Below are 26,765 nucleotides of genomic sequence, written 5' to 3' on the forward strand. Positions count from 1 at the left end.
ACCATCATTCCTTAACATGTCAAATTAGTGTATAGAGATACACTAGACTATCAGGATGTTCAATTTTAATAATGATTTTTTGTGTATTTGCTATGTATGTCTGAGTGCACATGAATTTGTATAGATATGCTATGTGAGGGCTGGAGGTCAGCCTTGGGCATCATTCCTCAGGGGTCATCCACTTTGGGGGCTCTTGTTTTTGCTTTAGTATGTATGTATGTATGTATGTATGTATGTACTTATGTATGTATGTATTTAATGTATATATGTATGTACCCAAGTGTAGGTATATACACCATGAGTGTGCATGAGCCTGCAGAATTCGGATCTCCAGGAAATGGGGTTACAGATGGCTGTGAACCACCCCATGTGTGCTAGGAATCAAGTCTGGGTCCTCTGAGAGAACAGTAAGTGCTCCTAACTGCTGACTCATCTTGGCAGCCTCTGTCAGTCTTTTGTATTGAAACATCTCTCAGTTGCATTGCTGCTAGCCAGTGAGCTCAAGTAGCCAACTGTCTCTGCTTCCACAGCACTGAGATCATAGGCACACAAGAGCATGCTTGGCTTTTTAGTTTTATTTATCAGTACTAATTACATTTATTTATTGGGTATGCACATATGCAGAAGAAATCTTTTGAGACTCTCTTCTTTCCTTTAACCATCTGGGTCCCAAGGATCGAATTCAAGTAAATAATCAAGCTGGTGTCACAACTGACTTTCCCCAATGGAGCCATGTTGCGAGCCAGGTCTGGTTTTTTACACGGGTGCTGTGGATTGAACTAAGGTCTTTCATTTTGTGCAGCAAGCAATTTACTGAATGATCCTTCTCCCCGCTGCTCATTTCTCCATGAGTCAAAAAACAAAACCAACCATACATTTCATCTAAATTACTTAATTTGCTGGCATAAAATAGCCTATAATATCCCCCTCCCTTTAGCACCTCTGAGACGTGTGGTGACGTCACCGATGTTAGTAACTATAGTTTACCTATCCCTGTCTGTCTCAGGGCTGTGGGGTAGGGGAGGGAGACAACAGGGTCATGATATGTTGTAGCTCAAGTGTAAACTGCCTGCCTGCTGAGTCCTCAGATCAGAGGCTTTTGCCACCCTGCTCTGCTTTTCCTTTCTCTTTGTTAGCTAGAGCTTTACTGAGCTTTGGGGATGCCTCCACCCGAACTCCTCATACTTGACATTGACTTTCACAATGGCCTCGGTCCCCTCCTGGAAGGCACCTTCACTAGCTAAGCACTGGTACCCTGTCCACATGGCTGTCTGAATGCAGAGCCACTACCTGGGCTCTGCTTAGAAGAGAGGGAAAGAGAGGAAAAACCACTACACTTTCTCTTGCTGTCCTTTCCCCCAGGCTACTAAGAGCGCATAGCTGTCCCGTAGTTCCCGGTGTTTGCTCAGTCTGTCTTGAGCTCATGGATGAAGGAAAAAAGGGGCAACACTTCGAGGATCCCCAGTGTACTCAAAGGAACAGACCCAGTGAGGAGGCTTTGCTGGGTTTTGTACATCTGGGGAACTGGCAATCAGAGAGAAAAGCATCCCTTCAACTCAATTCTTGATGTCTCATGGGGCAGGACACCAAGTGATAAAGAGAACATTCCTAAGAGTGGTGACTGCTTGGCAAAACCAGCATGGCCTGTAGGGCAGACCCACATGGCTGGCCCTGCTGGGGCCTAAGGAGGTCAGGAAGGGGTGACAGGGTCTTCCTCTACTGCTGCTTATGCTGACAGAACTGTGGGAAGAGAATGTCAGAATTGGGCGAGAGCTCGGCTCCCAGCCTGGACTTGCCCCAACCTGCTGCTACTTGTGGGTATGGGTTTGAAGTGTGATTAAGGTTAAAGGAAGTGTTCCCAGGGCCAAGTGGCCCAAAGATGAAGGATCTAAATTGAGTGGCCAAGGAACAAGGTCATCTTTCTTCCTGAGATGTCCCACAAACTCAGCTTTTTGAAGCCTGGGGCTCTTACTTCCAGGAGACAGTCAAGGGAAACAGGGATGGTTAGGAGAGAGGCATGCCAGCTGCTGATGGGATGTCTTGTCACCCTTAATTTGTTCCTGAGGCAGCTGGAGACCCAGCAAGAGCTCTCAATACAGACTGCTTCTCAATGCACAGATAGACAGCCCACATTTCCATAGGAACCGGCCCCCTGTGTATCAATCAAGAAAAACAAGGCTTTGAGCCAGGAAAATGGCTTAGTGGGTAAAGGTGCTTATGGACAAGTCTGGCATCCTGAGTTTAATGCTTAGTGGGAGGAAAGAACAAGCTCCTGCAAGGTGTCCTCTGACTTCCATATACACATGGCAGCATGCACATACCAACCTCACAACCCACCCCAAAATAAATAAACTTTGAAAGATATTAGAAAACAAGGCCTCAAAATCCTTCCCTTCCCACATATACTATCCCTCAAATCCCCAACACACCTCCACACTGTAGTCCCCTAAGAGGACAGCAAGAGTCTCTGTGGTTCTAATTCAAGGTTGCAGTAAGGAAAAAGAATGACAGATGGCCATGCAGTGCCCAAGGCAGGGGCAGGAAGAAGCTGGCAATGCTGGGGCAAGCCTGGTAGGTTCCACAACGGCACCCTGTTGCCTGTCCTCAGAGCCAGGGCCACCTCATGATGGGGTGGAGGTACTTCCTGTTGGGTGCGGTGGCCCCTGGGAGCTGTGTTATAAGGGCATTTAGTAGGGTAGGGCAGCCACTGGCGTCTGACTCACCCTAAAGATGGAATGATAAGCTCTGGACTGAACAGCACCATGCTTGGGACCAGAAACTGCAGGCTCTTTACTGCCCAGAGACTGGGGGAGAGAGCAGGGTGATCACAAGAAAAGGCTCTGACTTCTCTAGGCAGACTGATCCCACTGAACTGTTGTGCTTCCCTTTCTGGGTCTCCAAATGTAAATCCTAGCTGCTGCTGAGAGCTCATGTCTGAGGGTCCACTCTGACAGCAGCCTGTGAAATCCTGGGAAGGCACCTGTCTTACTAGTCTATACCCTCAGGCCCGACACCTGCTACTCATAGAGCAAGTGTGCTCTAGCTGACAACCCAGTGGGAATCAGGCTGCACTGACTGTGTGGCCCTGGGCAAGTCTGGCCTTGGTTTCCTCATCTCTGGAAATAAAGATAGTCATGGTGACATCATCAAACTATTACAAGAGGAAAAGATGAGGGAGAAAGGAGAAACCTGCAGCGTGGGCAGGCAGATAGCTCCCAGAAGAGCAAGGAGGAGAGGACTGTAGATTGGGCACGGGGCTGCAGTCCTGACAGCTGACATCTACAGACATCACAGGGGGCTTTCATTCCCATAGGCCTTTGTGATACTCTCAGCTAACCTCTGAACAGGAAGGGCACCGTATGTCCTAATGCCTGCTTCCTCACGGGCACGAGAAAATGTTAGGGCATGTTAGATGACGCCTTGGAAGGGACGGAGAGATGGCTCAGCAGTGAAGAGCACCGGCTGTTCTTCAAGAGGACTTCAGTTCAAGTCCCAGCACCCACAGGTAGCTCAAAGCTATCCAAAACTCCATTTCTAGGGGATCATTTCTTCTGGCCTCCATACGGGCATGAGGCACAGACGTGGGTCTTCTGGTCCCTCACTCAGAGCTCACAGTGTGACAAGGAAGGCCAGAGGTAGGCCACAACCAGAGCCACAGTGCCCTGTGGGTACAGCCATCTGTAGAGGCCTGTGGACAGAGAAAGAGAGATTGAGAACAAAGTGCCTGGCTGGCAGCTGGCAGAGCAGCAAGAACGTGGGAGATAAGGCCCAGGATAAGAGCTGGAACTGGGTCTGAAGGCAGGCAGGACAGGCTGCAGAGAGACTGGGAGGAGGCAGCGAGGCTGAGACTCTAGTAGTGACTCGTGGGGGGCAAAGAAGGAGGGGGAGAAGGTGCCTTGGACAGGGAGGTGGCAGTGCTATGAGGACAAAGAGAAAGGGTGTGGCGGCTTTCAAGCAGAATAGAGCTGAGGCTTGACATGTATGCAGAGGCTGTGAGGGGTCCATGCTGGTCAAAATGTCCTCAGCAATAGGAAAGAGAGCCCCACTGTCCACTGAGACCATGGCAACAGCATGCCGGGCTAATGCAGCTCCTGCAGGCATCACATGGCTTTGATCCTGGGATCACCAATATCCTTCCTATGTGTGGTGGAAGAACATAGGGAGCTGGCCTCAGGCCAAATCAGCTCTTGTTCTTTCCAGAAGTACAACTGGGCATCCTGCCACAAGTGTAAGGGAGGCGGCAGGTAACTCCTCCTGCATATTTCCTTTATAAGTCCACAGATACTGGCCAGATCCCTGGCGCTAGGAACTGCATGCACTGCAAGCTGGGAGCCAAGGAGAAAAAGCACTAGCACACACTGAGAATTCAAGTGGGATGGGGATCCTTGCGCTAGGTACCTGGTCAGACTCCAGGGCCTACAGCTTTCTGGAGAAAAGTCCAGAACTCTTGGATTCTCAGAGTGTAGGATTAGAAGGGGAACGCCACACAAGGACCCAGAACAGGAAGAGATGGTATGGACAGCATGACAAGAGGCAATGGCTCTCTAGGTGGCTGGGGAGAGGCTCCAAAGTACACATCCCTGTTGAAGAATGAATGAGAGGGAGGAGGGGAAAGAGGGAGGGCAGAACAGGGAACAACTGGTACAGCTGAGTGAGCACACGTCCCTTCCAGTGCTCACCCTCACCAGTGGCAGCAGGAAGGAACCAACTAGAAGGTTAGGCAGAGGACACAGCAGAAACCACAGTCCCCTTTCCCTTTACAGAGAGCTAGACCAGGCCATTTCACCTGGGCAGCCCAGAACCAAGAGGCTTCCAACTCCCGTCTGGCTTCTCCCTATAGAGAGCACTGAGGCATACAGGAAGCCTACACCACAGGTTTAGACCGGGCATGAGGCAGGCAAATCCTGATATCAGTCCTCACCCATGGTGGGGTTGTAAGCAAACTGCAGGACCCTTTTTGGGACAGGTGGCCCTGGTGGTACCTTACTTGAGGTTTAAGTAAAGGGGACCAGGTCCACCATCCAATGCAAGCCTTCTGCTCCATGATACCTACTGTGGGAACGCCTACTGGCATCCTGGCAAGGTCCAAATCCTGCTGCCCAAAAGTGATGGACCAGGCTCATATCTGACTCTTGTGGTATTTTTCCTCAGGAGTCAGCTGTTCCCTTACCACCACCCACCCAACACCTCTGGTTCAATAAAACTCAAGAGAGCTAACAGCCAGCTGAATTACTGGAACAACAGACTCTACCAACTGAGCCACATCCCAGCTCAATCTTGCCCACTTTTGGAGAGAACAGGAGAGAGAAAACTTAAGTAGAGGCAATAAAAAAAAAGTGTTACACTAGGGTCCCAATGACTAGGAGGTGAGCTCTTCTGAGAGCTGGATGCAAACATTCACTTATGTCCTGCTTTTCCTACTTGTGAGAGACAATATTTTATAGGCAACTTGCTGAAACTGAATAATACTGACATTACTGAACATAATCAATTTTATCCAATTAACCACTGCAAACATTTTATAAGGTCAGCATTCCTTCCTGTTTTTGTGGATGAGCAAATCAGAGGCACAGTGTAATTAAGTAACACATCCAGAATCACATGGCCTGAGGTTGCCAGAACCCCAATGGGTGGGGGGTGGCCTTCAAGCTGCTCCTCTGAATGTCTACTCCTTGCTCTGGCCCAGTTCTTGCCCTGACATCATGGCACATAGCTAGTCTCAGTCAGTTGGTCTCGGTCTCTCTCTCTCTCTCTCTCTCTCTCTCTCTCTCTCTCTCTCTCTCTCTCTTTCTCCCTCCCTTTCTCCCTCCCTTTCTCCCTCCCCCAGCATATATTCCTAACTGACCTGGAACTCCCGACATAGACCACAATGGCCTTGAACTCACAGATACTGACCATGCCTGGTCTCTCTATTAGACTCTAAAGCACTCTTACAACACATCACAGGGTTGAGTGGGCTTCTGATACGATTCTAGAGTGATAGACACCAACTACCAAAAGTCCCAAACACAACCATTTTTAGGCCAGAAACTCTAGTTCAAAAAAATCAAAGTAACCAGAGTAACCAGAACAATTCAGGCGAGGTATTCAGAACAGTGTCCGTCACAAGGGATAATTGGAACTATGACGTAGTTCAGCCTGCTGGGCATAGTCCAGAGGGCCAGCCGCTCCGTGAAACAGACTCGAGAATGTGAGGGCACAGCTGAGCCCCACACTAACTACAGGGCCAAGGTTGCTACCATGGCAACACTACACTTAGAAAAGACTAAGACTTGATGGAGTGGAACTGCCCAGCACAACTGTGAGTAATATCTTTCCATTTTACTTCTGTTGTCAAAAATTTACCAACCAACAAAAGCAGCTAGCAAATCCTAACACAAGGGACTCACTGTCTTGGCCATGCTAACCCTAAACTGTTTCTGACCCTGACTGGGGAACAGACCTCAAAAGCCTAGTCAGTGTCTTAGGACACCCCTAACCCCAGCATTGCAGGGGCACAGACAGGGTTGACTGAGGCTTGCACACACCAGCATCCCTTTGTAATCTGACTGTGCACAGCAACAGACACAGCAGACCTGGTTCCCTAAATTAGCAGAAACACCTCTATTATGCAGGGCTCATTATTCACTGAGCATTTTCAGCTAAGATGCTAACTGATGCTACACAGTGAGGTCATTTCCCCCACCTTCCCACCTGGCCTCACTTCCCTCTTTTCTTTGAGGGGAAGAGCTGCCTCACCTGCAGAGCAGAGCTCCTGACTGCCTCACCCACTCTCAGCCAACCACACAGTCCCGAGGCGGCAGCAGGGTGCAAGACTTCTAGAGTGTGTGCCAGCTTCCTATGGAAGCTGTAGCTGGTCTTGGCTACTTTTTGAGTTCTTCTTTCTTCCACCCTTCTCCACCCTTTTCCCAACCATTTCAACCCCCTAACACCAGCTATTAGAGAAAAAAGGACAGAAAGGAAAGGAGGTGATGTCATTGTTAAACTACTTCCTGATGACTGGGGTGTCAAGTTCCTTGGGGCAGGTTCAATCTTCGTCATCAGGATATCTAATTTCTTGTCTCTTCTTTGTGCAGGACTACTTAACAAACCGTGACCAACAGCCAACGACTCATCTTACCTCTCAGGGCCGTAGCATTTATATACCCTCTGAAAAGTTCCCAGAATTTGCACCATCACACAATCCCAAAAAACTATTTGCTGTTGGCAAAATCATGCCCCTGCTAGAGCACTAGGCAAATCATAGTCTGCTGCTGTGGACAATCTGAAGCAGCCCCATATCCCACAACTGGATTAAAACAAAAATGCAGCTGGGCGGTGGTGGCACACGCCTTTAATCCCAGCACTTGGGAGGCAGAGGCAGGCGGATTTCTGAGTTCGGAGCCAGCCTGGTCTACAGAGTGAGTTCCAGGACAGCCAGGGCTACACAGAGAAACCCTGTCTCGAAAAAACAAAACAAAAAAAAATGTATTCTTATAATAGTTCTGTGTTTTTTAAATAAACCAAAATTCCAAAGTTGTCACTATAGGAAGGTGCCTGGAACATCTTCCAGGACTTCACGGTAAACTGCTAGGGAAGAGTCAACTGATCATCAGTTGTGAGCCTGGTGCAGCCACCCAGAATCTCTGTTCCTGATGGCCTTAGGCAACTGCTAGGCCAGGCTGGAAAAGCACAAGCCCCAGCTGGTGACTAGGATGCAGTGGCTGAGCCAGGAGAGAGCTCCATCTACCCAGTCCTCACCACCCTGGGATCTTAGGCAAATAATAAGCAAGAACCCAGAAACCTCATGGCCCTGCAGAAGACACCCTTCCACCTCCCACACACATCCAAGCCAGCCCTGCTTATTTGTACCATTTCTGGGTTCCTCCTTGACAGCTACCAACAGCTTCCACTCTGGTCAGACAACACAGGCATCAACATCAACAGGACCTCTGACCTGGGCTCAATCAACTGTTGAAGCAGGATTCACAGAAGAATATATGCAGCAAAGCTATATATAGCCCATTTGCATGAGTTGCCCCTTGACCTCCATATGCATGAAGTAGTGGTACAAGTCCCCTTCTAAATAATAAACTGGTGTTTGTTTGTTTGCTTGCTTGCTTGCTTAAACAGGTTGTAAATCAGTTACTTCTAGCAAGGAAGAAGCCCTAAGTTTGATACCAAGTACCATATCAATCAGGCCTGAGTGGTACATGCCTGAAATCTCAGAAACAGGGAGGCAGAGCAGGGGCATCAAGAGTTCAAAGTCATTCTCAGCTACAAGAGACCCCAACTCAAGACAAAACAAGAGAAACAAACAAGAAACAGGGCGTGATGAACTCAGGAGGTAAAAGAAACTTGCCATACAAATCTCCTGACTTGAGTTCAATCCCTAGATCCCAGGGAGGGGAGAACTGACTTTTACAAGGGTTACTCTGTGTAGCTCTGGCTGTTCTGGAGCTCACTTTGTAGACTAGGCTGGTCTTGAACGCAGAGACCTATCTGCGGAGGTTCTTATTATTTTGGAGGCTGCTACACCCCCTTGCTGTCTTTAAATATCTACTAGGGGTTTCTACTCCACTTCACACTGTCACTGTTCCCAGATAAAAGACACAGACACCTTCAGACTTATAACAAGCCTTAAAGCTCTAGAGCTGGGCAGATACCAACCCTCTATGCTAGTTTGTCTATTTGCCTGTGGTAATCCCCGAGATATCACTTGCCATGTTCTGCCTAGGTCCCTCCTACTCTATCAGGCCAGCATTTGTGTCCATGAGCTCAAGAGCCACCTGCCCACCTCCTTCCTTCTTGGTCCCAAGCCTGGGAACCTTTGCTCTACTCCCTCACTTCTGCCCAGCCCATGATACAGGCATCTTTATTAACCAATCTGGGATCATTTGGGAGCAAGGTTTACATAACATCATTGGTGTACCTGATGACCTTCTTGGGGGGCAATCAGACCTTAGGGCCCAATATTTGGCATTTGAATACATAGCAGCACCAAACCACCCCTGAGTGCTGGGATTAAAGGTGTGTGCTATCACTGCTGGGGGTGAGAACTGACTTTCTTAAAATAGGTTGACCTCTAACCTTACACACGAGTGGTGTCACCCCCACTGGCCAATGCCATAGCTAGGACATAGGGCTCTTGGTGGCATCCAGCTTCTTCCAAGTCTAATACTAACTAAAATCCCACCTTTATTCTCTCTACAGACCACTGACAAAGCTCCAGAAGCTCACACCCGCGTGACTGTGGCAATGCCATTGTCTGACTTCATGAGCCCCACGAAGTTCAAACTGCTAATATCACCAAAAGGATTAGAGTTGGAACAGGACACACCAAGACCAAGTTCTCAGCACAAAGGAGATTGTCTGCCCCAGAGAGACAAAGGGCAAGGAGTAAGAAACAAAGACAGGAGATAGAGGACAAGGGAGAAGGAGAATGGAGTATTGTTCCAAAGGGACAAAGGGCTGCCTCTGGCTAAAGAGAACACATGGCCCACTGGCAAAGGATGCTTTCTAAAGGGAGAAGAACCTGTGATAGGAGGAGACGTTTTCATTTTGATTGGCCAGGTTAATTAGGGCAACAGAATGGGGCTCTGACTGCCCACCTTCAGTACTTTAATAGCTGGACCTTGGTGGTCAGCTTTAGGGGAGAAAGTGGCCAAATAAGGGAACAGATCTTGGTGGCTAGCTTTAGGAATGTAATCTAACAGTTCAGCAAGGAGGAAGGAATGGGAAAAGGGAAGGGCAAGGCCTGCCGAGCCATGTCTGCCCAGCTGAGCTGGCTAAAAGCCTTCAATCACTTTGGCCTTTAAATAACCATTGGATTTGTCCAAAAGGCAAGTCTGCTTTTCTTGAAGAAAAATCTCAGCCCAGCCAACTCCCAAACCCTTGTGTGTAAGCCTTGTCATCTAGCAAGGGTGACAGGAACTGAGGTGAACTTGCTGCCCTCAGGGAGCTGGGGGCAGTTGAGGAGACAGTAAATGTATAGTCACCATATGGCACCAATGCCACAGGGGCCTGGTATGGTGAGAACCAGAGGATGAAGCCCGCAGCCACCACCTGGAGCCGATGGGCATGGCAAGGACCTCTAGGGGCACAGGATGAACAGGTGTGATGAGACTGAATCCTGTATCCAGGCAGAGGAACAGGTGCAGCGGGAAGGCCCTGCTGGACAGGATGCAGAGGTCAGCTGAAGAGGAAAGACAGCGTGTGGCAACCATGTAAAGATGGTATTTATAAAGAGCATTTAACAAGGGCCATGAAGGAAAGGCCAAAGGTCACTGTTGAAGCCACTTAAGTAACAGGCTCAGTGTGGGTAGGAGAGCCTCTCGGGATAGCAGAGAGGGGTCCCTCAGAGTCCGTCTGTCTGGGCCCTTTTAACCACTGGCATATCTGTCATGCTTCACCTGTGGACACGAGGCTCTCCAGACCCTGTTCATACCGGGGATCCAGTGTCGTCCCATCCAAACAACCTGGTTCAGGACAACTAAGGCACCTAGTTGTTAACTCATAACTCAGAGCAAATAAAAGCTGTGTCAGCCTGTTTACTGATGTTTCTCGACTGTATCACACTTTCAAAATCTCACACGGCCACAGCTTGGGTCTCTTTCTGTACACCAAGAGAATCACAGCCATGGTCCACTCTTAGACGAAGTGAAAATACAACCACCAACTTGTGGCACTGCAACGGCCTCAAATACTATCCAGCTCAGGAGGAACTGCACCCGGCAGCCAGGAGGACCTATGATAAACAGCACCTACCCAATCAGAAGCTTCCCAGCAAGACCTAGGATCCAGCATGCTGAATGGCTTGCCCATTCTTGGGACCTAACTCTAGCACACTAGCTGAGAAACCCAAGTCAGAACTCTTCACAAAGCTGAACCAGAAGAGGAAGTGGCCAACTGTCTAAGGGCGACTGTGTCACCACAGTGGGCTCTGGATACAGAGCACGCAGGACAAGAAGAAATCGAGAAAGCATGCAAGTGATGTAATGTCTAAAGGGCTACAGTAGGTTCAGATAAAGGACGCAGCAAGACAAGTGCAGAAACCAGGTTAGACTTGAGGCCTCACTTCCATCTATCTCACCTGCACTTGTAGTAGGGAGTGGTCCACTAGTGGCACAGACCTTAGCCTAATACAGCCACACCCACTTTCCTTGCAAACTTTGTAGTAGGAAAGTGTCACTGGCTGCTGATCCTGTATACCACACAGGACTGAGAACCGGGAATGATACCCTGCAGAGAGGGGGCTCGATCACCTCTCTGGTGGTAACGAAATGGATTCAAGATTGATTCCAAGAGTTGGGAATGGTGGCCAAGTGTCTGTAATATACTTGGAAGGCAGAGGCAGGAGGATCAGGAAATCACGGTCATCCTCAGTGGTGAGAGTTGGAGGCTAACCTGGGCTGCCAAAGGTACTGGGATTACAGACGTCCATGGCAGCTCTTTTTAAAAACTTACTGGAGCTGAAAAGATGACTCAGTGGTTAGAGTTCACACTACTTCCAAAGGACCTGAATTTGGTTCTCAGCACCCATATCAGCCTGAAATTACAGCTCTAGGGGAACTAATGCCCTTTTTGGCTTTGGAGGGCAACTGCACGCACCTACACATATACCCATACACAGCAACATGGGCATAAACATAACTGAAAAATAAAACTGAAGCAGCGGCAAGCATATCACTATGACTTCAAGTTCAAGGCCAACCTGATCTATTAGTGATTCCCAGACTAGCCAAGACTACATATCGAACCCACCCTCCCCCCCCCTCCTTTAAAGATAAGGTCTCACTGTGTAGCCCTAGTTAGCCTGGAACTCACCCTGTAAACCAGGCTGGTCTTGAACTCACAGAGCTCTGCCTGCCTCTGTCTCCTTGAGTGCTGGGTTAAAAAGCAAGTGCCACCACGGTCAGTAAAACATAAATCTCTAAACAAATATACACAATAATTGGTTTTCCTTTCAAATCAGCCAGCATTGACTTCTGTGGCTTGGAGTAAAGTGCTTGGCTGCATATGGCCACTGACAGCTAAGTCCTAATGAAGTGTGTAGGGCAAAAAGGCATCTTGCTTTCATAGGATGTGGGAAGGGCACAGTTCTGTGTCTAGAGCCAACCTCACAAATGGAGGACAGTGCCGTACTCTGTAATCCCAGCATGCTCTCCGAGTTTGACTACCACAAAGGCCAGTCACTGATATAAATTAAGACCCGTATCTAGCCTGTGGATCATTGCTTTGTTCTAACATGGAACCGTGTGCAAAACAGGCCCCAACACCAGGCATCTGAGTTTCTGGGCTTGTCTGGAGATTTGGGGAGGGCTATATACCTATAGCATGGCTGCCTATATACCCTTCACCAAAGCATAGTTGACTCTGTTGGGAAGGTTGTTCTCCAGCAGGAAGGGATACCCACGTAGTTAACCAGGTCAGCCAAATCAACCCTGTGACAAGTGGGAAGGCAGACTGCAGTGAGAACACTCTCAGAACCCTGAGTCTGAAAAGCAAAATTCACATTAATTCCCAGGCAAGGGAATTAAGAGGTTGCTCTGAAACTGTTAGGAGACTGTAAGCTATTTTAACCTCTGCTCTGATCAGCTGCTTCTCAGTGTCACGGGCTGAGACAGGAAGACAGCTGTCTCCTCTTTGGTGTGATCTACAAGTGATAAAATCCTAATTAAAGCCATTGAAGCACAGTCAGAACTGGCACATGTATTTGTGGGAGACTACTTGAGAAGGCCTGTAATCCTTACCTAATCCATGTGCTCAGCTGAGAGGGTGAGAAAGCCAAGCCAGGCCACAAGAGGATGTGACGCAGCTCTAACCGTCTACTGTGGGACCTGAGGGAGTTTCTGGTTTTTCAGAGGTGCTATTTCTTCAACTGCAACGTGACAGCAAACTCTGAAGGAAGGAGACATGAGGGCACGTCTGTGATTGGACTGACCTTCACTGTGGCCGACACACAAACATCAAAGCAACAAGTACCAGCCCCAGGGATGGAGACAGCAGAGGTCCACACTCTTGCTTTTGTCTTCATAGTGGCACTCTCCTATGCTTGTCCCCAGGTAACTAACAGGCCTCTCCACTTAAGGCCAAGCTCAATGGCACACATCTGTAATCTCAGCAGGCAAGAGGATCAGGAGTTCAAGGTGTGAGGCCAACTGCACATCAACCAGTCTCCACCACACCAAAAAAAGGCCAGTGGGCAAAGGTGCTTATGCCAAGACTGTGTTTAATCCCATATGACAGGAGAGAAAACTAAGTCCTGCAGGCTGTCCACCGCCATGTGGATGTGCACACGCATATGCACACAACATAGCTTTAAAAGCAAACCTCCAAAAGTATTCCAGCATATACACCCCATCCCTTCCGTGTCAGAGGGAAAAGACCTGCCCCTGTCCTTACACATCCAAATACATCCCTAGCATATACAAATCCCCATGGATACCGCCTCCATACTCCTCCCTAAGTAACTGAGAGAGCCTGGCCTGGTAGTCAGGTCAATGTGTCTGTTTTGTGAGACTCTCCTCCTGGCTTCAGAGCCTCACCTTTGATCCTGGGGCCTGGAGTACACTCTGTGGAGACAAGGGTAGAACTGCACAGACTCTACATACATACAGAGAACCTGAGTGCAAGCCAGGAAAAGTGAGTCACAGCATGCAAGGGACACGGAGGTGGGAGGCACGTCCTGAATCTAGAGGCACCCACTCCACCTGCTCAGCTCTTGACCCTCCTCGGCCTAAAGTCTTTCTTTCTCTTCCAGGTCTTCCATTCAACCCCTCAAGTATCTTCTAGTCCCTAGCCAGGGACTGTGAGTTATGCAGACTAGGACAAAGACCCCAGAACAGGACAAAACCTGTAAGCCAACTGATGAGAAAAGGTGGGGTGCATGTGGGGTACATGTGCTTGTATTGGTCCAGAAGCTTCCACCTCCATGTAGCTGTGGCATGTAAGCGTCACCCTCCCTCCAGGATGCTGATGGCCTCTGCACACCTATGTAGCACTGGGTAGTGTACTAGGTTAGTGTGTGGGGCACAGCCTGCCCCTGCTTGAGGTAAGGGTAAGCCTTCCTGACCTTGATCCCCTGGTGCAATGCGCAGCAGCACTCAACAGTAAACGTGATGACATCCCCCACACCCCACTGGCAGTGAGCCTTTACAAGACTGACCTCAGCACATGCTCACTCTCACTTCCTATGGAGGAAGGTCCCGCCTATCACAGTTCTAGGATCCAGGACAGGAAAGCTTGGCCAGGTATGGGGAAGCCAGCCACTGTGCTGCCCTAAAACTCTGAGGGCTGGAAGTGTCTGAAGGACAAGTGTGCTCTGCTCCAGTCCCTAGCATTGTCTCTCTACACACAACAGTTCTTTTGAGCCCAGGATCAGAACAGTGAGTGTAGATCTTACTACTCCCCCAGGGGCTTTGGCACTCAAACAATTGTTCTTCTTCTTGGAATTCTTTCAAGAGTATGAGCTGTTGCTTCCTCCGAAAACAAAACCCAGAGAGGCCTGGGCACCAGGATCAAAGGTGAGGCTCTGAAGCCAGGAGGAGAGTCTCACAAAACAGACACATTGACCTGACTACCAGGCCAGGCTCTCTCAGTTACTTAGGGAGGAGTATGGAGGCGGTATCCATGGAGATTTGTATATGCTATGGATGTATTTGGATGTGTAAGTGTGGGGTAGGAGTAACGGTGGGACTGTCTGGGATAGGCAGGGTATGCGTATGGTGAAGGGAGGTGCTGAGTGAGAGGGCACTAGGTAGGGAGATGGGGTATACAGTTGCTGGGGCTGGAGCAGTGTGAGGTACAAGACGCACTGCACGGAGGGGGCCTGGAGTACACTCTGCTGTATTTTCAAGCACACTTGAATTAAGAATGAGTTGGGAGCATGAGGCAGTCCCAGCTGTTGGTTGTGGAGAGGTGTCCTTGAGAGTCCAAGGTGCACATGGAAATAATAAGTTAACTACATAAAATGCATTTCAGTTTTTGGAGACAAGATTTCATGCAGCCCAGGTTGGCTTCAACTTAGCTGTGTGGCTGAGGATGACTGACTGAAGACTCCTGATCCTCCTGCCCCTAGCTGGGAATGCTGGGACAACAGGTATGCTCCAGGACCTGTGTTCAATGACCAGATCATTGGAGCTAACTGGCCAGCCAGACTAGCCTAGTCAGTGAGCTCCAGGTCCTAATGAGAGGCTCTGTTTCAAAATTGAAGAACACCCAAGGCTGACCTCAGGCTACACAGAAACATACATGCACATGCCATGAAAACCTGAGGACTAGGGGCACAGGTGGGGCTCAGCTGGTAGTGCTTGCCCAGCACACAAAGCAAGGCCACGAATTTGAACCATGGCCCTGCACAAACTGGGTATATTTATCCACACCTATAATCCCAGAACTCAGGAGGCACAGGCAGGAGGATTAGAAATTCAAGGTTATCTTTAGGACTCAGAGGAGGAAACCTGGATTGCATGAGATTTTATCTCAAAGGAGAAAAAAGCCTATTTAGCCCAGTGTGGTTTTATAGGCTTTTAATTCTAGAATTTGGGAGGCAGAGGCAGGATGATCTCTTGTGAGTTTAAAGCCAGCCTGGTCTATACATTGAGCTTCAGGGCTACACAGTAAGACCTTGCCTCAAAATACATACACACATGCACATACATACACACATATACTACATACGTACGTACATACATACATACATACATACATAGCCACATGAACATATAAAACAAAGGACTCAAAAGAATTCCTAGAAATCAGGGCCTGGGGAGACAGCTCAGTGATTAAGAGCACTTGCTGATCTTCCAGAGGACCCAAGTTTGATTCCTAGCACCCACAACAGTTCATAACTGCCTGTGACTCTGGGGAACCAACATCTCTGGCCTCTGCACTCACATGCACACACCTACACACTATACTTAATTAAAAAATAATAAAACTCACTCTTAAAAAAAAGAGTTCCTAGACATCAGCTGAAGACAGTACCCAGTGGCAGAGCGCTGAACTGCTCAGCATGCCCGGTGTGCCCAGTATGCCAGAGGTCCTGGGCCCAAACCCACACAAACACCTTGCCCCTCATTTCTAGAATCAATAGGGAAAAGTGTCAGGTGAAAAAGGGGAGGGGCGCACCAGTGTAGTAGTGCACACCTATACACACTTGGAGGGCAGAACCACGGGGATCCCTCAAGTTCAAAGCCAGCAAAGTCTACACAGTGAGTGTTAAGCCAGCCAAGGAGATGCAGTAAGACCTTGTCTGAAAAAGGAGGTTGGCTGGAGAGAAAAGACTCACCAGGCCCGCCACACAAACATATGGAAAGATACTTTATTATTTAATCACAAAAGGAAAAGGATCTCACTTTACTTCCTCCCTCACAGCTACCATGAAAGAGACCAATTACCTCAGGTGTTAGAAGGAAGTCTCACACTGCTGATGGATTGTGTGCTGCTGCCATTGTGTGCTGTCTGGCAGGATCCACCCTATATTCTGTGACTTATAATTACACCTCTTCGTATATAACCATGTGTACGTTTGCTAGCACCCTAAGACTCCAGGCACAAGGCTGGGAATAAAGTGGGTGTGGTAGTACACGCCTATAAGCCCAACAACGAGAGGCCAAGACAGAATGTCTGGCGGGCGGCCAGGCTGGCCTAGATAGCTGTATAGCAACACCAGAAAATCTGGGAATAGCACTATTCCGTCATCACTCCAAGTGGAAATCCCGAGTAGCATGAGCTCACTACACAGGCACCTCATACAGGAGGACCAGCTTGCTTGTGAGGCTGGCCTGGGCCAGACGGTAAGTTCAGGGCGAGATGGAACTACAAACACGACCTGTCTCACTGCCCAGGCCCCTAAATGAATAAAAGAACTAAACTCCCATCAGCTCACATGTAATGGTGAGTGAAAAGCCAGATATAGGTGAACATGAGGTTACTGCCATCAGAGCAACCCCAGAATCAGCCTATAAGGGTATCACCTCAGTATGGTCCTACCTGTCCTGAGAGGACCAGTGGCTCTTACAGGCTGCTGCCAGCCACGCTTTCACAAAGTGGAAAGGACACTTGCTGCCTTGTGGGGCTCTGACCTCTGTGCTGTACTGAACCTCAAGAGCCTGGGCACTTTTCCCATATATTCTCCAAAAACAGCCAAGGGCCACACTCCCGTACCATCAAGTCCTGCCAGTCCTCACCTGACTCTGTGGCACCCATGTACGCACCATTCCTCCATCCGATCCTCCTGTCTCTATCTCCCCAGTGCTGGGATTGGATGGGCTACCACACCTGATTTATGTGGAACTTCAAACGGCTTTTAGCACTTTGTGCTAGACAAGTGCTCTACCAACTTAGCTACAACTGCAGCCTTTCAGTGACTATTCAGAGAAGCCAAGTTAGTTCTTACTTATCCTGAGAGGCTCCCCCCCTTGGCCCACACCCACCCTACCTCAGAGGCAGAGGATCCCTAAAGACTGGAAGCAGTATGCAGTCTCTCTTACAATATGGCCAGTTGCCCTGAGTTATCACCTTCCCTTGCTGACTGTATAAAGCACTCCCTGAAACCCTAGGTGGGGAGTCTGTCTGCATTGTAATGCAATGGCTAGCATGCAGCTGGTAATGGCTGCTGTGAGGATGGGCAGCTACTGTTCCAGAGAAAGAAGCCATCTTACTTCCAGTAGCCAAATGCCAGGGAGCTATCAGACAGTCCAGAAAAATGCAGCTCTGGGGCCACCTAGGGAACACACATGCCAGGGGTCCAGGGTATGTGCCAGACTAGAACAGGGGGCTGGAGGAAGGGCCAGGAAAGAGCTGCAAATTGTCTCCACAGATGATCCTGACACACAGGCTGGACTGACCTGACTCATCTGGTGTTTTGCTTTCACACATGTACACCCTTGGAAGGGTGACTCATCCAAACTATCAACGCTGGCTCAAGAGATACTGATAGATCCCCAAACCCGATACCCACACGGTTCTCTGTCTCCTTAATCTCAGGTCTGAGAACCTCACAGATGGATCTCCAAACCTGATACCCACACGGTTCTCTGTCTCCTTAATCTCAGGTCTGAGAACCTCACAGAAAAGGACAGACTTAGCAAGAACAAAGATGAGATACCACCATGCTACATTTTCCTTTCCTTTCTCTTGCTCTTTCTTTAAAAAAGGTTTATTTTTAAATTGTGTGTGTTGGGGAGGGATATGTGCACGTGTGTTCAATACCCATGGAGGCCAGAAGAAGCTACCAGATGCCCTAGAACCAGAGTTACAGACAGTTGTGAACCACCAATGTGGGTTTTAAGAATGGAACTTTGGCCTGCTGCAGGAGCAGAACTATTCTTAACCACTAAGCCATGTCTCCAGACCTTTACTTTCTTTCTAATTAACATGTGGTTCTCACAATGAACTCTACCTTCAAGGAACTAGGTCAAAGATGAGTACAGTCTAAGTCTGGAGAATGACCTCTTTGTTTCCACTACAGCAAGGCCAGCTCCACCAACTAGCACCTAGCTAAGAGGGCTGGAGAACTACCTGGGCCTCCTCCCTCCTTTCAAGAGGATAAGGAAAAAAAAAAAAAAATATCAGTGTTTATGAGAGGCCCTGTACCAGACAGTTGTAGCTTTCATTGTCTCTTATCACAAAGCTACCAAAGAAGGCAGAAGCCACATCTCAATTTTACAGATAAGGGGGTGGAGGGTGGGCAGAGCTTTAAAGATTGGCTCAAGATCTCAGAGCTAGGATGAACAGAGCTGAGGTTTAAGCCCAGTATGCCTGGCACTGATACCAATGCTATCTCTGCTACACCACCAGGCCAGTGCTACAGCAGGCAGACGTCAATAGTCTCTGATCACAAGCACAGGAGGTTCCTTCATGGGGACTGCAGATCCCTAGGCACTGGAGGTGAAGAATGGAAGAAATGAGGCCAGGTCCTAAGGTACAGTGCACGAATAGCAGTAACTCAAAGCATCCCTGTGACAAGTTCCTTAAGCCTTAGATGTCAAGGTCTGGTGAATAGGAGTGAACTAACATCTAACCTAGGACTGAATACGAGGTGCGGTGTTGACATAAATGGCTATGCAAATGATATGACTGCCAGTATGCACAAGGTTGTCAGCCCAGGACAAGCTCCTGGGCTAGGCTGTCTTTGCAACCAGGCTGTTGGGCATGAGGATGTGGCCACGTAGGATGGGGGTAGAGACATCTTGCTGAAGCAAAGGCAGGACATGGAGCAGTGTGACTCTGCACACAGTACATGCTGTTCTGTACTCCCTCTCCTCCCTTAACTGATGTCTCTCCTGCTCCTTTCACAGCCCGACACACTGGCCAGGGTCCCATCTTGCTCCCCACAGGTCAGAAGGTGCTTTCTACCGTGGCACTGTCCTCTCTCTGTGTACTGTGTCTTCACAGCCACAGCCCTCCACTCTCAGGGTGTACACGCAGGAGGCATGAGATTGTTATGTGCTGGTGGTTCTGGAAGTTCAAGTCTCCTGCCACGGGGGTAGATGGAGGGGGGAGTGTCCTCTGGGATTCTACTTACTATCTTCCCTTAAATCCTAGAAAAGGGGATTCAGGTAGAAATATGGTTCTTATGCACTGAGCTAGGGCCTAAGAGATGTGCTGTTTCATAAGGTACCCAGGAATTTGATAAGGTACTCCGGAGTTGCAGGTGGCTATTTAAGAGTGAATTAACTAAAACTAAATTTCACACTAGCCACATCCCAAGGGCTAAAGCTATGTGGAGCTTGTGGCTACGGGTCAGGACAGTGGAGACTACAGGTAATCCTCACTACATAAAGTTCTACTACACAGCCCTGCTCTAGTCCCTACAGCTGCTAGTCTAGAGCTATTGATGAGTCTACAAGCTGTCAATCAGCTCTTGGTTCCAAGGTCATATCCAACTCTTAGAGGTAGGCAGAACACCACCGATCTGTCTCCATGTCATGGAAGCAAAATACAGCAGGTTCTGGCCCGACACTCCAGAAAGCCAACAGCCATGAGTGCTTGTGCCACGTTAATCACTTTTACAGTGACTACATTTGGACATTAAGGAAGAAAGGGATCAAAAGAGGGCAAAGTGGCCTCATACTGCCCTGCTGGACAGCACCAAAGGGAGCCACAGGGATCCATCCACACAGCCTGGATACAGCTCACCTACCCATTTAGACAGAAACTTCTGGAAGAATGCCAAAACAAAACATAAGAAAAAAAAAGAGAGAGGGAGAGAGAAGAAATGAAGAAAAAAGGTTCACTTACAGCAGAGGAAAGTGGCCCCGGATGGCTGCTCTCCTAATTAGAAATCATGGATCCTGGCTCTAGCAAGATAAGGACACCAATCACCCAGCACTTTCAGGGCCAAACTGTGTCCCTGCCTCAACCACTGCAAAGTACTTTCTATCAAATCCTCCAGTGCCTCTGTTGTCACCTCTGTGCCTCTGAACTGCTCCCCTAGAAGACTCTCCTTTCCAGCCCCCCTGAAGACCATGGCTCACCTCCCACTCAATGGTTCAACTCAAGTTTCTTTCTATGAAGTTTCCTCAGACCCAACTTGTCTTTCCCAGACACCAAGCAGGAGTACAATACATTGTACTTGGATGTTCCAGCTGTCCCCCAGGGCTGGCTGACCATACGATGCTGCTTTAGGCAGCACCATGACTCAGTGGCATCTACCTCCCCACAGGACTTGCAGGCCCTAGACTCCAGGCACCATCATTTCCCCTCCAGGACCCTGGCAATCCAGCACCTGAGCCTCTTGTGCTGTGCCCCTCACAAACCTGTCACAGCAGGTTGGCTTACCAGTGAGTGTTTTGTAAACTTAGAAAGCTGTGTGTCTCACGTACAAACCTGTGTACCTAATACACAGAAACAACATGATTCCAAATCTTGTCTGTCTTCACTTCCCACAATCTAAGGACTACTTCTAACTCAGCACCATTAGCACCATTAGCTTATGAGCTTATAGTTGTGTGTGGGGGGGGGGGGACGACAAAACAACAGGAGAAACCAATCCACTCAGGAGGAGCCCACTGAAGGACCTGCCACCAACTGCTGGGGGCCATCAAGGAGGACAGCCATAAAGGTCAAAGGGCTCCCACTGGTTGGTGCAGGAGAAGAAAAGCACTCAGCCTCATAATGGCTACTGTCATATCAAAGGGCTGAAATTAACAATGTGGTGCACTTCCTCCCTAGGGAGGGGCCTCCTGGGGTCTTATCTGTAGACAGCAGACAGTCCACACTTCCTCCCAGTCTCCCCACTTACCTTGTGGTACAAGAAGCCACAGTGGGCTGGAAAACCAACTCAAAGTTATTAGACACTCCTTCTTCGGACATAGGAAACACTGGGTATAATAAACTGATGTTACTAACAATCTTCTAAACTTGCTTAGGAGATACTATGTTATACAAAGTAGAATTTAGCTAAAAAAGCACTGCCTCCAGTATAATTCAAGATTGAGTAGTACTAAACAGGCTTGTTAGAAACTGGAAGAGATTTAGGGATGACAGAGAATGTGGAATGTATAAAAGCCTAAGACCTATATAAATAAAATTTTTGTTGGAGGCCAGAACCAGTCGAGTGCTGTTATTAAAAAGGTTAAGGTTTTCCTTTATTAATCTCTAAGCAGTCAGAGTGATTTCTTACCGGAAGGGCATATTATATTAATTCTATAACATTTTCCTGAAGGCATTCATCCTAATTAAAAAAAAAAAAAAAAAAAAAAAAAGCCGGGCGGTGGTGGCGCACGCCTTTAATCCCAGCACTTGGGAGGCAGAGGCAGGCGAATTTCTGAGTTCGAGGCCAGTCTGGTCTACAGAGTTAGTTCCAGGACAGCCAGAGCTACATAGAGAAACCCTGTCTCGAAAAACGAAAAAAAAAAAAAAAAAAAAAAAAGAACTTCAGAGAAGAAGTGAGAGGGTTGAGCAAGTACAATTATTTCCTACCAAGGTTTCTGGGACCCATATGATGAAAGGAGAGAACCACATCCCAAAAGCTGTTCTCTTACCTTCCACTGGTGTCCCACATGTGTAAACACACACACAATATTTAAAAGATGATAAACATAAGAGAAGTCAGGTGTGTAGTCCACATCTGTAATCTCAGGACTTGGGGAGTTGAGGTAGAAAGATTACAAATTCAAGGTGGTTCTCTCCTTTAATCATGTGAGTCCCAAGGGTCATAGCAATTGGGATAGCCTGTGCTACACAAGACAAAAGCATCACAAATTCCAGGCCAGGCTAATCTGGCCTAAAAACAAGCAATTAACAAAACAAAAAACAAAAACAAACCCCAGACTGAAAAGATGGCTCTTCCAGAGGACCCCAGTTCAGTTCCCAGCACCCACATGGTAGCTCACCTGTAACTCCAGCCCTAGGGAATCTGATGCTTTCACCTGGACTCTAGAGGTCCCAGGCACAGACATGGTGCACAGATACACATTTGGATAAAACTCTAATACACATAAAACAAATTAAAGAACAGACAGGAACCTGTGGAGGAGACATGGCAGCAAACACACAAGAAATGCAATCAAAAGCAGGCAACTTAGAATGCACCAAACTTAGAAATGTTTGAACATCAGAAGACATGACCAAAGGACACCACAAAAAGAAGACCTAAGGAGCGAGAAAAGTATAAGTAAATCTCAAATCCAATAAAGGTTCACTGTCGAGAATCTATACACAACTAACTACTCCAGCAAATGACAACCTGATTCAAAGAATCACGGCCCAAGACCTGAACAGACATTTCTCTCTAAATAAGATATACAAACAGCAAATAAGCACAGATATTCAAAATCGATGATCAAACCCATAAGACACTTACCTATTAGGGGTGGGCATAGCTTAAAAAAAAAAAGGAAGAAAGGAAGCAAGGGAGGGATGAGAGAATATAAGTTGACAAAGACGTGGAGAAAAACTGGAACCCTCACGAATCTCTGGTGGGATGATAAAATGGTGCAGCTGCTGAGGCAAACAGTTTGGTTCTCAAAAAAAAAAAAGAAAAAAAAATCAAATCAAATGGAAAGCATAGCATGCCTAGATCCCAGTACTTGGGTGGCCGAGGCAGGAATGTCGTGAGTCGGAAGCTTGCCTGGCCTACAATAGCAAGTTTAAGGCCAACTTGGACTCCATATCCTCACCCCCTTTAAAAGACAACAACAACAAAAACCCACCAACCCAGAATTAGTGTATAAACACAGCAACTGCATTCCTGGGTATGTATCCAAAAGAACTAAAGCCACGCACAAGCAATAGTCAAAAGGTGTCCATCACTGGATAAACGGGTAATGACATGAGAGTCTGAGTCAGTGGGGGTGAAAGCTGGTGGCAGAGCACAAGTTTAGCATAAATTCAATCCCCAGTGACAAAAATCCAGAAAACGTACATGGGGTATCCACACAGTGTGCTGTCTTACTTAGGGTTTTACTGCTGTGAACAGAAACCATGACCACGGAAACTCTTATAAGGATGACATTTATTTAATAGGAGCTGGGTGCTTACAGGTTCAGAGGTTCAGTCCTTTATCATCAAGGGAGGGGCATGGCAGCATCCAGGCAACATGGAGCTGGAAGAGCTGAGAGTTCCACTTCTTGTTCGGAAGGCAGCTAGCCGAAGACTGATTTCCAGGCAGTTAGGATGAGGATATTAAAGCCCAGGCCCACCATGACACACCTATTGCAACAAGGTAACACCTCCTAATAGTGTCACTTCCTGGACCAAACATACACAAACCATCACTTGTGCTATACTCGGCCTTAAGAAGACAACAAAATCCTGATGCTTGATGCAATATTAATAAACACTGAAAATCTGTGTCTACTAAGTTTGCAATATGGGTTAGAGATAGCTCTTGCCACGCAAGCCCAGTGACCAGAGTTTGATTACTGGATCCCACATAAAGGTGGAGGAAGAGAACTGATTCCAGAGAGTTGTTCTCTGACCTCCTTAACCCCATCATTATAATGAGAAAGAGAGAGAGACTGATTGAGATTGTCTCATACTAAGCAAAGCAGGGCAAACGCAACAGGACATATACCATTTACATGAAGTATCTTGAGCAAGGAAATCCGGGGAAAGCAAGTTGGAGCTGCAGTGAAGGACACGGTGAGTTATTGCCTAATAGGTGTAGTGTTTCTGCAGAAGTTGGTAAAGGCTTTGAAAACAGCAACGAGGATTACACAACCCTGCATAAGCAGTATAACTGAAAACGAGTTAAGTGGCAATGTTTGTGCTTTACACAGTCTGATACACACGGAATGTGACAGAGAGAAAAAGAGAAGCTATGGCGAACCATCACCCTCTTTTTTTCTTTTTCCAAAATGTGATTATTTTATTTAATGCATTTGAGTGTCTTGCCTGCATGCAGGTGTGTACCCCACACTTGTCCAGTGCCCTTAAGTAAGAAGAGGGTATACACAACCCCCTGGACTTCGAGTCATAGATGGCTGTTAGCCACCCTGTGGGTGCTGGAAACCAGACCCAGGTTCTCCGCAAGAGCAACAGGGGGTCGTCACTATCGAGCCATCTCTTCAGTCCCCTACTGTGGATTCTTAAGCTTATTCTCCGCCTATATGGTAGCTGGGTATCTTTCGGAATAATAGTTACAGGTTTGAAACAGAGACAGAGGCTGGTACCTACAAAGAGGCTCAGCCAGACAGCCCTCACCTCCTCCATTTTATCTGCAAAACACTAATAGTTACACTTAGGAAGTACAACTGGCTTTGAAGTCCTGAATGATTTCTTTCTTTTTTTTTTTTAATTTTATTCTTTTTTTTTTTTGGTTTTTTTGTTTGTTTGTTTGTTTGTTTGTTTGTTTTTCAAGACAGGGTTTCTCTGTGTAGCCCTGGCTGTCCTGGAACTCACTCTATAGACCAGGCTAGCCTTGAACTCAGAAATCCACCTGCTGCTACCTCCCAAGTGCTGGGATTAAAGTCATACACCACCACTGCCCAGATCCTGAATGATTTCTTACACCAGATGCTGGGAGTTTGTAGATCAGTCACTGAACTTCTGATAGCTTCTCGATTCACCAAGTACCACAGTACCAGACCTGGGGAGATGAGCCTCTTCACGCCTCCGGTAGCAGGCACACTTTGTGTGGCTTTTCTAGCCAGTTCTTTTCTACATGCCTCACTGCTGTGGGCAATCTGCTATGTGCAAGCCACAGGAGTGCAGCCTCCTTACTTAGCCTACCCTTTTTCCCTGACTGGAGAGTGGTGGCCACAGGCTGGCTGGCAGTAGTGGCAGCAGTGTGGTGTGGCTGTAAAAACACACTCCCTACAGTCGTCTAACAGCAGGAGCCTGGCCAGAACAAGCCATGTCTTGCAGTGCCTAGCACCATGAGAGGAAGATCCTGTCACACACAGGTAATTTGGGAAGTGACATAAATTCAAAATCTGAAATACAATTAAAAATTCCAATCGATACTTTCACATCACTGAAAAGTCTTTTAAAACCTAGGAGCTGGGGAACTGGGTCAGTGGGTAAAACATGTGTCATGCGAACCTAATGCTCTGAATTTGATCCTTAGAACCCAAGGTAAAAAGTCAGGTGTGGAAGCGTGTACTTACAATCCAGCACGCCTAGAGTGAGCTGGAGGCAGAGAGTAGTTAGCAGAAGCTGCTGTCTATAAAGACTTATTTTGCGGTGTGGTGTGTAAGTGTGTGTGCACAAGCACCGTTACAGTGTGCCACAGTGGACACATGGAGGTTAGAAGCTGTTTAGTTCTGCGTTCACCAGGCTGCAGGCTCATGACCTTCTGAGGCCTCTCCTGTTCTCACCTCACTGTAGAAGCACTGGGGTAACAGCTGAGCCTGGGCTTTAGAAGGTTTTCTTAGGATCTGAACTCAGAGCCTCACACACTTTGCCAACTCAGCCATTTCTCCCACCCAATTTCTGTTAAAAATCAGGTAATTCACAACACCCAGAATGTATCAGAAAGCAGTCAGCAGCTGGAGTGTGGCTCAGCGGTAGAGGATAGGACAGAACACATTAGCGCCAAGCTTCATGCTCAGCACCACGCAAGAAGATTATACAGGAAGGCCTTTCCAAAGCCACTCTCACATGCCTCTCACCTCAGCAACCACCTCTAATCACGTGAGAAGGAGGAAGAGGAGGAGGAGGAGGAGGAGGAGGAGGAGGAGGAGGAGGAAGGACAGCAGCTGTAGTGGGACAGGCCTGTAATCACAGCTACTCAGGAGAATTACAAATTCAAAAGGTTTGCCTGGATTTCAGAATGAGTCCACAGCCAGTTTAACAAGACCCTGACTCAGCATGAGAGGATTGTGGTGAATGCTTAACTGCCTTGAGGATCTAAATTTGATCATCAGTACCACAGAAAATAAAGGTAAAAAGTCTGAGTGTAAAAGAGCTATCATCAGCCAGACAGTGGTGGCGCAGGCCTTTAATCCCAGCACATGGGGGGACTGGGGGGGAAGCTAGGCAGAGACAGGAGGATCTCTGTGAGTTCCAGGCCAGCCTGGTCTACAGAGCAAGTTCCAGGACAGCCAGAACTACACAGAGAAACCCTGTCTTGAAAAGCAAAGAACCAAACAAAACCAACCAAACAAAACCAACCAAACAAAACAGAGCTATCATCTGTTCTGAGGGTCTCTCCTTCCTCTACTGCTCCACTGGTCTTAGTCATGTGATCTTAGGTGAAATAAGCTAACCTTTCCTGGCTTGAGCTGCCACCCAAACATTAACAGTAAAACCTCCCATGCTAAGCTGGCTGATCTGCTGGCTGTCACTGTCATCTAGATCAGAGAAGACAAGCTGGTCTGGTGATACTTTCCCCC

General features: G+C 47.9%; 1 long non-coding RNA gene across 1 annotated transcript; it reads right to left on the minus strand.

The window, feature by feature from the left end:
- Positions 1–3,205: 3,205 nt before the first annotated feature.
- LOC114635388 lies at positions 3,206–26,280 on the minus strand. The gene is made up of 3 exons (XR_003713461.1): positions 26,125–26,280; positions 10,674–10,676; positions 3,206–3,848 (listed from the first exon to the last, which is right to left on the minus strand). It is a non-coding gene; the product is annotated as an uncharacterized LOC114635388 (long non-coding RNA).
- Positions 26,281–26,765: the final 485 nt, after the last annotated feature.

The sequence above is a fragment of the Grammomys surdaster genome, unplaced genomic scaffold (assembly GCF_004785775.1).
Source record: "Grammomys surdaster isolate TR1022 unplaced genomic scaffold, NIH_TR_1.0 102177, whole genome shotgun sequence".
Lineage (NCBI taxonomy): Eukaryota > Metazoa > Chordata > Mammalia > Rodentia > Muridae > Grammomys > Grammomys surdaster.